We start from the raw sequence: 15,393 nt of genomic DNA on the forward strand, positions 1-15,393 counted from the left end.
CACCGAAGACTATTGAACTCATAAAGAACTTTACAAACCAAAGAAGAACAGCAAATATTTTTGGTCACTACAACAGGACCCCTCCTACAGCAACGTATTTATCTGTATCTAAATGTCAATATAGGCGTTGCTAGCGCATCTACCAACGGATAATGATGCGTTGCGTTTTTGGGTGTTGCAAGGGTACAATGCAACGCATATAGATCCGTTGGTAACAGAGGCGTTGCTAGGCAGCAACACATCAAACTAAGGGTGGACAACACTCACATCCGTTGGTGCTTGCACTACCTCATTGAATACACAAAAAATATTAAATTTATTAATAAAATATTTACAACGCTGGCAAGTGGTGGCCCAAATATATCATCCATAATATTTTGTTTTGCAATTATCTTGAATTGGGTCAACGCTCTACTTTCAAGACATACGCGAACTAGAAAAATCAACATCACTAATTTGTAGAGAAGAAAAACATAGTACTATATTAGATTAAAATCGTGGCATTACAATAGGATCACCATCCACGTGGTACATATATAAATATCATGTTTACAATATCACTTCCTTCCTACGAGATAACTAAAGATGCAGAGATGTGAAGTAGATTATATATCCAGCAGCAAAAGCATTGTCCTCATTCCATTCAACTTTTCACCCATATCATCATCCATTTATCTTTTGAATCTACAAGTAAAAGGCCAAATTGTTAACAAAACAGTGGAATAAACATCACATGATGCAAGTAGTGAGGCAGGTAAAATAGTCACAAAGGTTGAAAGCCATGCAGTTTTTGTTCCTTCTGCCTTACCGTACGAACTCTTCAGTTTTCACAAGTGCAGCATTGGCATGTACAGCTCACAATTGGTTAGTTACGGGAACCCTTGCTTATCTTTTCGGCCTGAAAAAAAAATTCCAATATCAGAATGATGTGACAAAAAAAGCAGTACAAAGAATATAGTGATTAGTAAATTCTACTTTTCGGTTGCACTACTACTCACGACGTGAATAAATAATATCTTGACCATGCAAAGCACATGTCTACATGTTTCTTTCCTTGATAAATTTAATAGAGACATGATTTTAACAATAGTAAGACCCTGTCCCTAGGCATTCTGTAGGTACATGTAGAGTAAAGTCTACTAAAAATTTGAAGAAAAAAGCATAATCTGCATCTCCGCTGGTGATATCTTTAAATTCACATCTACATGCTGCTTGGAATTTATTCTAACACCTCAGTAGCACGCCAATGCCAAGTCAGCGTGCAGATATACAGTGCATTTGAAATAGACCATCGCACCTACACATCAACTGTTACCAGACAGATCGAAATACAATGGTACATACGGAAAGATAAGTAACCATGGTAAAGATATGATCTATCCATCTAATAGCATATCATAACCCTTTAGTCAACTAGATCGACACAATGACTGTAAAACGGAGACACAATTGGCTTCCATTTACCTCTTGGTAAAGAGTAGTTTTTAGTGGCCTCAAATCCACCCAAGATAGAAATATATTTCCTCTTCCTTTGTTTACCAGCCAAACTTCCAGGTAGTCAGTAGGAAACACAATTATGATGTCGATCCAATTAACTTGACCTGCATAACTTATTCGCAAAAAAAAAAAACTTGACCTCCATAACTGAAGTTAACTCAAGCCAGTTGTTTGCTCCCATGGGTTTATTCTAGCCATGGATTTCAATCACTAGCATGCAAACTGACCATTGATAAGCATTGCAGGTGCTTCTCACTCTGTATTTTCTGAACAGAGAGCAGTAAAAAAATAAGAACAATGGGCAATGCACCTAGATAATCATGCCGGCATGGATAAACTCAATTATGTAGAAAATGTGATTCATGATTAGGTGTTTACTCTTTTAACCATGTATTTGTTGCATATCTTAACTACTGTTTGCAATAAACAAAAAAGACATGATACAGTAAACTATGAAGATGATCCTAACAAATCTTACAAGCAGCACATAATGGTACACTTTGGGAAGGACTGCTGACATGGCATAGTTCAAAAAACTCAATGGGCATACTGCAGATAACAGTGATTCTACAAACCCAGATTTTATGTTATACCAACAACTTCAGTTCCAGCCCTGAAGTTAACATAGCGAACAGGTACCTTACCTGGCCAAGATAAGGGTGTGCGACAATTAGTTCACATACAAGTTTCTTCTAATCTGCCGAAGTAAAACTCAGTTACTGAAACTTCAGGAAATAAATTTCCAGCTGCTGAAAGCTGCAGGACGAAATAGGTTATTAACCAGAATATGAACATATGCCCAGTTGCAAATAACAATATTAATAATTTATGTTCTTCCTAATCACTGAATTCATTACTTAGAACAATGCGCATGGCAAACTGGACTCTACATTTGGCACTAGCGTGATGAGTTAGGTGAGAATTCCTATCTTCAGTGCGTACCTGTCTTAGGCCTGACGGTGAACAGCTAATAGCACGGGGAAACAGTTTTGCACCTGTGACGATGGACATGAGATGGCTACCGTCGATGTTAGCGGCGGTGGATGCAGAGCTGAATCCTGACTGCCCTCGTCACCCCACCCCAGGCACCAGTCCCAAATCCCCATCGGCGCCTTGGGTATCAGTATCATCACCAACCAACCAAAGGCGATACTGCAAGGTTGTAGAACTAATCAATCATACGGAAACAGAGACACATGAATCTGAAGGGGGAACGAAAAGTCACACCTGGATTGCCCTTCTTCCGCCGTGACCACTATGATCCGCCTCGCCCCTTCTCTGTGCACCCGCGCCGCTTCATGATTCAGTGCGCGTCGCCTCGCGTGGTCTCCGAGCAGAACAACAACATGAATGTTAAAGGCCTGAGGCGAGGGGAAGCTGGAGAGGAATGGAGTAGATGTTGTTAGACAGATTGATTTGTGGCGGCGTCGTGCTTCTAGGGTTATGGTGGACTGGCGGATAATGGGGATCGAGAGGGACGGAGATGCAGAGATGGGGGTGGGTTATAACTAGCCAGCCTTGACGTGGGTGCGTTCGGTAGATGGATGGTAGATACACATGTCAGCACCGTTGCAAGGTATGTGTTGTTGTAGGGCTGGTTATGTTGTAGTGGGTGTTTTCAAATTGCAAATAAGAACAAGAGGAAACAAGCAAACAAAGCAAAATCTTTTTGGGTTTTCTTATAGCAAACTAGCAATAGCAAATAAAGTGAAACAAATGCAAGAAACCAAAGCAAACAAATGGTTAAGAGAAACAACAGAAATATTTTTGGTCTTTTTGTGTTTTGGAAAGGAAACAAAGCAAAAACAAGAAATAGCAAACTAAAAGAAACGCAGAAAAACGAGATGGCAGAAATCTGCCAAAACCTGACAGCAGTACAGAAATCGATTTTTACAAAAATCTTACGTTGCTCAGAGCGAAAAGTGTTCAACTAATGAAAGTTAGATAACAACCTGGGGAACCGGCACAAAAATTGGCAGCTCAAAATGACGCTCTGGCTATATTTGAGAATTTTTACGGTAACGTTCCAGAATCTGTTTTCAGGCAGCACTTCCCCAAATATCATCTTCCTCTCATTAGAAAACCACTCAAACGAACAAAGCAAGTATGCACAAGTATCCAGCAACCATAATATGCAAAGAATGAGTGATGCCGGTATACCTCCCCCCAAGCTTTGGCTTTTGGCCTAAGTGGAGTTCAACCCCAACGAGGATCGTTGTTTCTCGCCGGTGGGTAGTCCATGGAGTAGTCATAATAAAGCTCCTGTGCAGAAGAAAAGCGTGGAGGCTCCGCATATCCACCATGTTGATGCGAGGAACTTGCTGCATCGGATGATGAGTCGAGGTGTTCCTCGACCTCTACGTCGTCTCTTGCATGATGGCCTCCTCTCTCTCTGTGTGCATCCAGTGCACCTTCTGTGACCGACCAATCTCCCCTGGAATCAAGGTTAGACAGAACAGGCGCAGGCAATCTTACTAGTTTCTCAGTTTTCTTAGTTATTCTCCAAACTTTCTTATAAAATATCATCTTGTAATACAGGTTACCCAAGTTGGAGGAATCTGAAACAAATTCATGTTTAATCATAGAGGCTATGTCAAGTTTTTCTATGGGGAACGGAATATCAAAATGATGAGGTTCTACATTATGAAAAGCTAGTAAACGGGAGGCGATGAGACCTCCACAAATTCCACCTTTCTCACGATTAGTAGCAAGTCTATAAGCTATTAATGCTCCCAAATTATAAGACCTACTATTTTGCAATGCTGCAGCTAGAAAAGCCAAATCCGGGATAGAAAGTTTACCACCAATCCTTTTGGCGAGAACGCATTTGGTAATAAAATAAGCAAAGTAGCGGATAGCCGGGAGCTGAATACTCGTGATTTTACCACTTTCACCTGAGAAACTCCTTCCATCGCAAATCATCTTGTAAAGATCCGTGAGTTCTTGCGGCGATCCCCTTATCTTCTCGCACGACCCCCATTGCGGTATTCTAATTGCTGCACAAAAAGCACTAAATGGCAAGTTGACAGTTTTATTGTAAATCTTATACTGGACCGTGGGGTTAGATCGCGACCAATTAAACTTGAAATCCTGCACAAAAGCCATAGTTAATTTTACATATTGTCTTGGCTCTCCTTCAACAAAGTCACTCAGCCCTGCACGAGAAATTAGAGTTTGAACATCTTCAAATATCCCCGCGCTTCTCATGAAATCCGCGCACGGGTAGTAAGAGGGGTATACTCCCTCTTCACGATTGACTATCATAACTTGTTGGACTTCCAATTCTTGCTGGTTCAAGTGATATCTATTCCATTCCATTTTCTGAAATTTCAACAACCAACATAAAAATTTGATTTGGGGACATAAAATTGAGGGAAACTACCATAGGAACTTGCTAGAGTACTAATCATGCATCAAAACTAGTTTCTACCACTTAGAACAAGCATGCAAGCTCACTAAACATGTTACCTACAGCAGCAAAATATTCAAGATATACTCAACCAAACGAAATTCTACTTGGATGGGTGGAGGAGTCACATACCGAAGAGCAAATGTGCCAAATTTCAGACAGAAATCTGGGCTGAGCAAAGAGATCGAGAAATCTGGAGCTCTGGAGCAAAAACGCGAGAGAGATGAACTTGGTACGAGTTTTTTCGGGAGAGAGAAGGTGCTGGGAGGAAGAGATGGCAAAGTGGGGCAGAGGGGAGCCCACACCACATGGTGGCGCGGCCACCTCCTTGGCCGCGCCGGCCAGTGGTTTGGCGCCCTCTGGTGCCCCACAGGTCATCCTCTGGTGCTCCCAGGTGCCTCGTCGAAAAATAGGACCAACGGTATAATTTTCGCGAATTTTTGAAAACTTTGAAAAATGCACATTTTCTGGGTATTAAGTTTATTATTACTGGCCAGGAAATTTTTTGAAATCTTCAAATAACCAAAGAACTTTGCAAATTAAAAAGTGCTACAGCAACTAGAGCAAGTGGAGGAAGAAAGAGATGTTGTTCACCTCCTCTATGCATATAAAAGGTATTTGTTAACAAGGTTGATCAAGTCTTGCCACCAAATAAATTTTATATAGCATATGAAGAAATAAACCTCAAATCAATCATGTTACCTTGAATTGTATTGATATGGATCCAATCACGAGAGTTTGATATTCTTCTTTAGGCTCATATATAGGACAATCAATAGTTCCCACTTTGATAGTTCTCACATTAGAAATAGTATTAACTCCACACGCTTTCTCAATCCTCTTGGGGAAATAAACGGTGTGTTCCTTGTCATCAACATTGAAAGTAACCTTTCCTTTGTTGCAATCAATAACAGCCCCTGCGATGTTAAGAAAAGGTCTCCCAAGAATAATAGACATATTATCATCTTCAGGCATTTCCAACACAACAAAATCAGTTAATATCAAGCAGTTAGTAGTAACTTGAACAGGAACATTCTCACATATACCAACAGGAATAGCAGTAGATTTATCAGCCATTTGCAAAGATATATCAGTAGGTATCAATTTATCTAAGTAAAGTCTCTTATAGAGAGAAAAAGGCATAACACTAACACCGGCTCCCAAGTCACATAGAGCAGTTTTAACATAATTATTCTTGATAGAACAAGGAATAGTAGGTATACCTGGGTCGCCCAACTTCTTTGGAATCTTGCCATTGAAAGAGTAATTAGCAAGCATAGTGGAAATTTCCTCATTGGGGATTTTCCTTTTGTTAGTAACAATATCTTTCATATACTTTGAATAAGGAGGCAATTTAATAGCATCAGTCAAAGGGATTTGCAAGAATAAAGGTTTCATACAATCACAGAATTTATTATAGTGTTCTTCTTCCTTTGATTTTAGTTTCTTAGCAGGAAAAGGCATTGGCTTTTGCACCCAAGGTTCTCTTTCATTACCATGTTTCTCAGTAATAAAATCTTCTTTAGTATACTTTTTATTTTTAGCATGCTTTTCAGGTTCTTCTTCAACCTCTTCTTTATCAGGAGTATCATTCTTATCATTATCATGTTCATTATCATGTTCATTACCACTTTCAGTTTCAGCATCAGAAATAGAAATACTATTAGGATCATTAACAGGTTCAGAGGATTCTACAACATTTTTATGTTTCTTTTTCTTTTTCTTCTTAGAATGAGCACTAGGTTCAATGCGTTGAGAATCTTGTTCAATTCTTTTGGGATGCCCTTCAGGATATAGAGGATCCTGGGTAGAGACACCACCTCTAGTTGTTACTTCATAAGCATGTTTCTCTTTAGAATTATTCCCTAACAAGTCATTTTGCACTTTAGTGAGTTGATCAATTTGAGTTTGAATCATATGAAAATGTTTAACAAGCATCTTAACATCATTGGAGGTTCTCTCCACAATATCATGCAATTGACTAATAGCTTGAGAATTTTCCATTAGATGATTCTCTACTCTCATATTAAAATTTTCTTGCTTAACAATATAATTATCAAACTCATCTAAGCATTGTGCAGGAGGTTTTGAATACGGAATATCTTCCCTAGTAAAGCGTTGAAGGGAGTTTACCTCAATCATGGATGAAGGGGGAATTATCTCACATATATCTTCTATAGGAGGTAGATTCTTCACATCTTCAGATTTAATACCTTTCTCCTTGAGAGACTTCTTGGCTTCCCTCATATCTTCATCATTCAATTTAATTAAACCCCTCTTCTTCACTATTGGCGTTGGAGTTGGTTCAGGCGTATTCCAATCATCATAATTCCGGCCTATTTTAGCCAATAATTCTTCAGCGTCGTCTGGAGTTCTTTTCCTGAAAACACAGCCAGCACAACTATCCAGGTATGCCCTAGAATCGATGGTTAGTCCACTATAAAATATATCAAGTAATTCGTGCTTTTCTAAATCATGGTCAGGCAAAGCTCTAATAAGAGAGCAAAATCTTGCCCAAGCCTCAGGCAATTTCTCTTCATCTCCCTGATCAAAACTATAAACTCTTTGCAAAGCAGCATGTTGAGCACTAGCAGGAAAATATTTCCGAAAGAAAACAGCAAGCAATTCTTTTGGACTTTTAATAGAACCAGGTGGCAAACTATTATACCAAGTTTTAGCGTCATCCTTTAATGAGAATGGAAATATTTTAGCAACAAAGTAAGTACGCTTCTTAACATCATCAGAAAACAAGCTACTCAAAGTAGATAACTCAGTCATGTGTTCAACAGCACTTTCTTTTTCAGTACCACAGAAAGGTGTTTTCTCAACAATAGCTATATGAGATAGATCAAGAGAAAAATCATAATCTTTATCCCTAATGTTTATAGGAGATGTGGCAAATTTAGGATCAGGAGACAGTTTATATCTAACAGTATGTTCTGCAAGCAACTTTTTAATTTTTCTTGCATCAGTAGTAGCATTGCATTTTTCAATAAAATCATCATCAAGCTCCACATAATCTTCCTCAGGATCATCACTAAAATAATCAAGTTCAGGTGAACTAACAGGTGTAGTAGCATTAGGAGTTTCAGTATTTTCAATTTGTCTAGACTTAGCAATTGTAGCATCTAGAAAAGATCCCAATGAACCACTATCATCAAGCACAGCAGAAATATTATCAATATTATGAGAGTGTTCAGATTCAGCAGATGTACCCGCATGCGAAGCATGTGACGGTGAAACAAGTTTATCAATCACAGATGGTGAATCAAGTGTAGCGGAGGTACTCAGAATTGTACCTTTTCTTGTAGTGGATGGCAATATGGCGATCTTAGTATCGCGAGTTTTACCCATGATGGAGAATTTGCAGCGAACAATATTAATCCAAGTGAACTTCCAAATAAAGCTATGCTCCCCGGCAACGGCGCCAGAAAATAGTCTTGATGACCCACAAGTATAGGGGATCGCAACAGTCTTCGAGGGAAGTATTACCCAATTTATTGATTCGGCACAAGGGGAGACAAAGAACACTTGGAAGCCTTAACAACGGAGTTGTCAATTCAGTTGCACCTGGAAACAGACTTGCTCGCAAGAGTTTATTAGTAGTAACAGTTTTATAGCAGTAGCAGTAGTGAAATAACAGCAGCAGAGTAACAAAGACAGCAGTAGTGATTTTAGTAAACAGCAGGATTAAAATACTGTAGGCACGGGGACGGATAACGGGCGTTGCATGGATGAGAGAAACTCATGTAACAATCATAGCAGGGCATTTGCAGATAGTAATAAAACGGTGTCCAAGTACAAAGCAATCAATAGGCATGTGTTCCATATATAGTCGTGCGTGCTCGCAATGAGAAACTTGCACAACATCTTTTGTCCTACCAGCCGGTGGCAGCCGGGCCTCAAGGGAAACTACTGGATATTAAGGTACTCCTTTTAATAGAGTACCGGAGCAAAGCATTAACATTCCGTGAACACATGTGATCCTCACATCACTACCATCCCCTCCGGTTGTCCCGATTTCTGTCACTTCGGGGCCATTGGTTCCGGACAGCGACATGTGTATACAACTTATAGGTAAGACCATAAACAATGAATATCTTGATGAAGCAATAACATGTTCAGATCTGAGATCATGGCACTCGGGCCCTAGTGACAAGCATTAAGCATAACAAGTTGCAACAATATCATCAAAGTACCAATTACGGACACTAGGCACTATGCCCTAACAATCTTATGCTATTACATGACCAATCTCATCCAATCCCTACCATCCCCTTCACCTACAGCGGGGGAATTACTCACACATGGATGGGGGAAACATTGCTGGTTGATGTAGAGGCGTTGGCGGTGATGGCGGTGATGATCTCCTCCAATTCCCCGTCCCGGCGGAGTGCCAGAACGGAGACTTCTGGCTCCCGCGACGGAGTTTCGCGATGTGGCGGCGTTCTGGAGGGTTTCTCGCGACTTCGACTTTTTTCCAGGCGTTTTTAGGTCGAGGCGAATAAGTAGTCCAAAGGAGGGCGTCGGAGGCCGGCCGAGGGGGCCACACCACAGGGCCGCGCGGGCCCCTCCTGGGCCGCGCCGCCCTATGGTGTGGGGCCCTCGGGCCTCCACTTCAATTGCCCTTCTGGCTCCGTTAGTTTCCTGGGAAAATAGGGCCTTCTGCATAAATTCCGAGGTTTTTCCCAAAAGTTGGATTTCTGCACAAAAACGAGACACCAGAGCAGTTCTGCTGAAAACAGCGTTAGTCCGTGTTAGTTGCATCCAAAATACACAAATTAGAGGCCAAACAATAGCAAAAGTGTTCGGGAAAGTAGATACGTTTTGGACGTATCACCCTGATACGTCTCCAACGTATCTATAATTTCCGATGTTCCATGCTTGTTTTATGACAATACCAACATGTTTTGTTCACACTTTATATCATTTTTATGCGTTTTCCGGAACTAACCTATTGACGAGATGCCGAGAGGCCAGTTGCTGTTTTCTGCTGTTTTTGGTTCCAGAAAGGCTGTTCGGGCAATATTCTCGGAATTGGACGAAATCAACACCAAACCTCCTATTTTTCCCGGAAGGCTCCAGAACACCGAAGGAGAGTCGGAGGAGTGCCAGGGGGGCCCCACACCCTAGGGTGGCGCGGCCCAAGGGGGGGCGCGCCCCCCTATGGTCTGGGCAGCCCAGGCCCCCTCCGACTCCGATTCTTCGCCTATTTAAGTCATCGTGACCTAAAACCTCGACACCAATTGACGAAACTCCAGAAAAGTTACTGTGGCGCCGCCGCCATCGCGAAACTCCAATTCGGGGGACAGAACTCTCTGTTCCGGCACCCTGCCGGACGGGGAATTGCCCCCGGAGTCATCTCCACCGCCGTCTTCACCGCCATCTTCACCGCCATCGCTGCCTCCATGATGAGGAGGGAGTAATCCATCCCCGAGGCTGAGGGCTTCGCTGTAGCTATGTGGTTCATCTCTCTCCCATGTACCTCAATACAATAATCTCATGAGCTGCTTTACATGACTGAGATTCATCTGAGTTTTGTATCACTACTATCTATGTGCTACTCTAGCAAAGTTATTAAAGTAGTCCTATTCCTCCTGCACGTGTGTAAAGGTGACAGTGTGTGCACCGTGTTAGTACTTGGTTTATGCTATGATCATGATCTCTTGTAGATTGAGAAGTTAACTATGGCTATGATAATATTGATGTGATCTATTCCTCCTACATATGCATGAAGGTGATAGTGTGCATGCTATGCTAGTACTTGGTTTAGTCTATTGATCTATCTTACACTAAAGGTTACTAAAATATGAACAAATTGTGGAGCTTGTTAACTCCGGCATTGAGGGTTCGTGTAATCCTACGCAATGCGTTCATCATCCAACAAAAGTGTAGAGTATGCATTTATCTATTCTGTTATGTGATCAATGTTGAGAGTGTCCACTAGTGAAAGTGTAATCCCTAGGCCTTGTTCCTAAATACTGCGTTACTACTGCTTGTTTACTGTTTTACTGTGTTACTACTGCTGCAATACTACCACCATCAACTACACGCCAGCAAGCTATTTACTGGCACCGTTGCTACTGCTCATACTTATTCATACCACCTGTATTTCACTATCTCTTCGCCGAACTAGTGCACCTATTTGGTGTGTTGGGGACACAAGAGACTTCTTGCTTTGTGGTTGCAGGGTTGCATGAGAGGGATATCTTTGACCTCTTCCTCCCTGAGTTCGATAAACCTTAGGTGATCCACTTAAGGGAAAACTTGCTGCTGTTCTACAAACCTCTGCTCTTGGAGGCCCAACACTGTCTACAGGAAAGGAGGGGGAACGTAGACATCAAGCTATTTTCTGGCGCCGTTGCCGGGGAGGAAAGGTAAAAAGGCACTCATACTTCGGTTCCAGGTAAAGTACTTTTCTGGCGCCATTGTGTTTGTGCTCGAAGCTATTTCCTTTAGATCCTGCAATTGCAACTTTTTGTTTCTTGTTTACACTAGTTAGGCATAATGGAAAACAACAAAAAATTTAGTGAGCTTTTTAATCTTTTTCCTGATTTAGAATTGTTTGATGCGAAAATTAAAAAACCTATGGAACCTTATTTGCATGCTAGTAGCGATGTTATTAGTATGAATGCAATTACTGCTAATGCTATAAAGAAGTCTAAGCTTGGGGAAGCTAGTTTTTGTGGTCTTTTTAGCTTCCCATCTTTAGGGGAGAAAATTTGTTCTGATAATGCTTTATCTCCCATGTGCGATAACTCTAATAATGCTTCTGATATTTTAAATCCACCTGCTGAAAGTATTCCTTATAAAATACCCATGAAAATTATTGAACGTGTTATGGACAACCACTATAAAGGGGATGGAACTGTCCATCCTAGAGATCATTTACTGTTTTTGCACGAATTATGTGGGTTATTCAAGTGTGCAGGTATCTCTATGGATGAAGTGAGGAAGAAGCTATTCTCTGTTTCGCTGTCTGGTAAAGCAGCGCATTGGTATAAATTGTTGGAGAATAGGCATTCTCTTGGTTGGGAGGAAATTGCATCTCTCTTTTACTCTAAATTTTATCCTCCGCATGAAGTGCATATTGATAGGAATTATATTTATAACTTTTATCCTCGTGATGGAGAGAATATTTCTCAAGCGTGGGGGAGATTGAAATCACTAATGCTCAAATGTCCCATTCATGAGCTCCCCCGTAATGTTATTGTTAACAATTTTTATGCGAGGCTTTCAGGACAACACAAGGACTATCTGGACGCGTGTTCGGAGGGATCTTTCACAAGCAAGGAGGTTGAAGCTAGGTGGGATCTCCTTGATCGGATTGAGGACAACGCTGAAGGATGGGAGAACAATGAAGTGAAAGAGTCAGGTATAAATTATGATTATGAATGCATTGAAGCTTTTATGGATACCGATAAATTTCGAAATATGAGTGCCACTTATGGTCTTGACTCTCAAGTTGCTGCAAATCTTTATAAAGCCTTTGCTTCTCATTACGAATTGCCTAAAAATAATTTTGATAAGTATCATGAACCTTTTAAAGAGGCTTGCATGAAGAATGAAATTGTTGTTAATTATTGCAATAAGCATGCTCAAACTCCTAAGAATGTTATTTCCTATAAGCATGTTAATTTTTGTGGAATACATAGACCTTGTGGAATTAATCAAATCAAAGATGAATATTGCATCCATCATGCTAATGAAAAAACTAGAAAGTGGTTTAGGGCTCTAGATGATCTTGGTAAAAAAGTTTGTGCCCTCTATCCTTTTATTTGTGAAGTTTGCCATGAAGTGGGTCATTTTAATTTTCAATGTTCCTCCAGTGATATTTTGAACCCAATGAGTGCTGCAAATTTGTATTGTGATGATGAAATTACTCCTAATCAGCATGATGAACTTACTTTATTTTTGGGGTGTGAAGAACTGTCGAGAAAAATCTCTTTGTTACATATGAGTGATCTTGATATTGATGATGTCCTGCATGGGTGTTTTTCTTATTGCATTGATAATAGCCATACAAATACTTACATACAAAATATTTTAGAAGATGACACCTTGCCAAAATATGATAGGACCGCTGTGTGTTTTCAACTAATTAATGAAAAGGAGGGATCCTCCCAAGTTTCTTCTATTGTTTCTGAAAGTAAATCAGGTTATGCGGACAAGCCACCCTTCAAGCCTCTCCCTCCTGAAGAAGGGAATGAGGAGAAGGAAGAGAAGGAGAAGAAGAAGGGAATGAAGAAGAAGAAGAAGAAGAAGGAGAATAAAAAGAAAGAGGTAACATCATATCCCCGCGTACACTACTAGGGAAAGGCCCATTGCCGGCGCACCTAAAACCCCCATTGCCGGCGCACCACGAGCCCGCCGGTGCGAACGCGCCGGTGATAAACGGACACTGCCGGCGCACCAGGTTGTGCGCCGGCGATATCTCAGCTACTGCCGGCGCACCACCCTGCTTTGCCGGCAAAGATCTATTCCACCGGCGCACTATCAAAAAGGTGCGCCGCAAGAGGCTTCAAAGATCGGCGCATGCCACGTGCGCCGGCAATGTGTCATTTAGGTGCGCCGGCAATTAATTCGAAAATTCTTTTTTCCACTTTTTTCCAGCATATTACAATACAATTTTGACAGCAGTATATATTTACAACGCAGTTCATATTTATACAGTATTACATGCAATATGAGAAGCACATAGAGAGCCAAGTTTCATTTCGGTATCAGTACACAAATACGCAAGTCTCGTTTCGGAATGTGTTGATTCATACAACACATGTGCATATGCAACACCGAACGGCGAAGTTTCACAAAGTTAGAAGTCTTGGTACATAGTCGTCACAAGTATCGTCATACACCTCACAATGTAGGTCCTAACCTAAACTAGAATCACATAGAACATGACCAACATGGTCATGACCATCATCACGAAGGCCATGGTCTTCATCCGGTTCCTCCTCATGTCCCTCATCTCTCCCGCTAGATAACGGGCGTATCTTCCTTCCGCCTCCACCCTAGTGGGGTATCCCTTGTAGCTGTTGCCGCTGAAACGGTGCACCTGTCTCCGACAGTCCTCCCGATCGTCGTAGACTCCAGGAACCCTCCCCTTGTACACGACATATGTCGTCGGCATCTCCATTCACAAGACAAGTAAAACGTTAGTACCAATGCAATGAACAAGTGCCAACTCAAATAAGAGACAAGTAGTATGAACTAAATAGCATGTGCCTCATACTTTGTTGGTCGAAATAAATAATAACATACGGGGATGGGGTCTGTGAGGCTAGGTAGGATGCACAATAGATTGATATTTGTGGCCATCACACCAAGCCTCACTGGCCCCACCCCGGAGTGTACAAGTGACCGAACATTTTAATCATCGGCCAATGCAATTAAGAAGTGCGAACTCAAATAGAAGACAAGTAGTACGAATTAAATAGCGTGCCTCATACTTTGTCGGTCGAAACAAATATTAACATCCAGGGATGGAGTCAGTGAGGCTAGGTAGGATGCACAATAGATTGATACTTGTGGCCGTCGCACCAAGGCTCACCGGCTCCACCCCGAGTGTACGATTGACCGAACATTCTAATCATCGGCGAACTCCAAATACGAGGCAAGTAGTGGTCGAGTAAATGCAAATAATTATTAAGCTATGTACGCCATAATCTTGAAATATATAGCAAAGTAAATGAAACTACAGACACATGTTCACATGCACATTCATACAACTAAATAAAAGCAACTAGTCGATTCTATGGGAATATATAACAATTATTACAAAGACGGAAGTTCAAGGACATATCGTTCAAGCTTTAGCAAGTGTTCCCGTCGTAGGATCAGGTTGTACGCCTAGGGGGGAATGGACGGCAGCCCTCAAGCGAGTTGAACGGCCTCTCATCACGCGACATCTCCAAGCGGAGGTCTATCTCGTCATTAGGTGGTAGACCATAGCCGTAGAAGAACTCGCCGGACCTATTGTTGACATCTGCGGGATTATCGTGCAAATGAACTGCTGGATGCGACCCCGGTTCTTTCTAATCTCTCTATCGGGGACATCCGCCATGTTTGCAAACCTGTTTCGAGATTATCTGGCAGCAACATGTCATCTGCGTACTTTATGTACTCCTGCATCCGAAGGATGGCGTACCACGCGTCCATCCCATTGTCGGGCGTCGACTGCACGAGGCAGGGAAGTTGGTTGTGTGGGTTAAGACGAAGCCTCCTCGGGATTTCCTCTCTACTTTGAGGGGGCCTGCCTTGTTGGCGAAGCCGGTGAGAGCATCATTGAGAAGGGCCACGATGTGGGAGTAGTCTTTCTTGCGGTCCCTACCCGAGTCGAGATAGGCGCATGCGAGTGTTGCGGGTGCACGACGATGAGGGTGCAGAACTTGTCTCTGCGGAAAACACACGGATTAACCTTTGGAAATGCAAATGGAGATATAGGATAGAATGGTGATGGGGGACTAGCGAGTGATTACTTACTC

General features: G+C 41.7%; 1 long non-coding RNA gene across 2 annotated transcripts; it reads right to left on the reverse strand.

Annotated features, from left to right (window-relative positions):
* Window positions 1-455: 455 nt before the first annotated feature.
* Window positions 456-3,100, reverse strand: LOC127326906 (uncharacterized). 2 transcript variants are annotated; one of them, XR_007868194.2, is made up of 5 exons: window positions 2,725-3,100; window positions 2,440-2,649; window positions 1,465-2,253; window positions 809-898; window positions 456-684 (listed from the first exon to the last, which is right to left on the reverse strand). It is a non-coding gene; the product is annotated as an uncharacterized lncRNA (long non-coding RNA). The 2 variants fall into 2 exon arrangements; XR_007868192.2 differs by having other exon boundaries at window positions 1,465-2,649.
* Between the last annotated feature and the right edge of the window lie 12,293 nt (window positions 3,101-15,393).

The sequence above is a fragment of the Lolium perenne genome, chromosome 4 (genome assembly GCF_019359855.2).
Source record: "Lolium perenne isolate Kyuss_39 chromosome 4, Kyuss_2.0, whole genome shotgun sequence".
Lineage (NCBI taxonomy): Eukaryota > Viridiplantae > Streptophyta > Magnoliopsida > Poales > Poaceae > Lolium > Lolium perenne.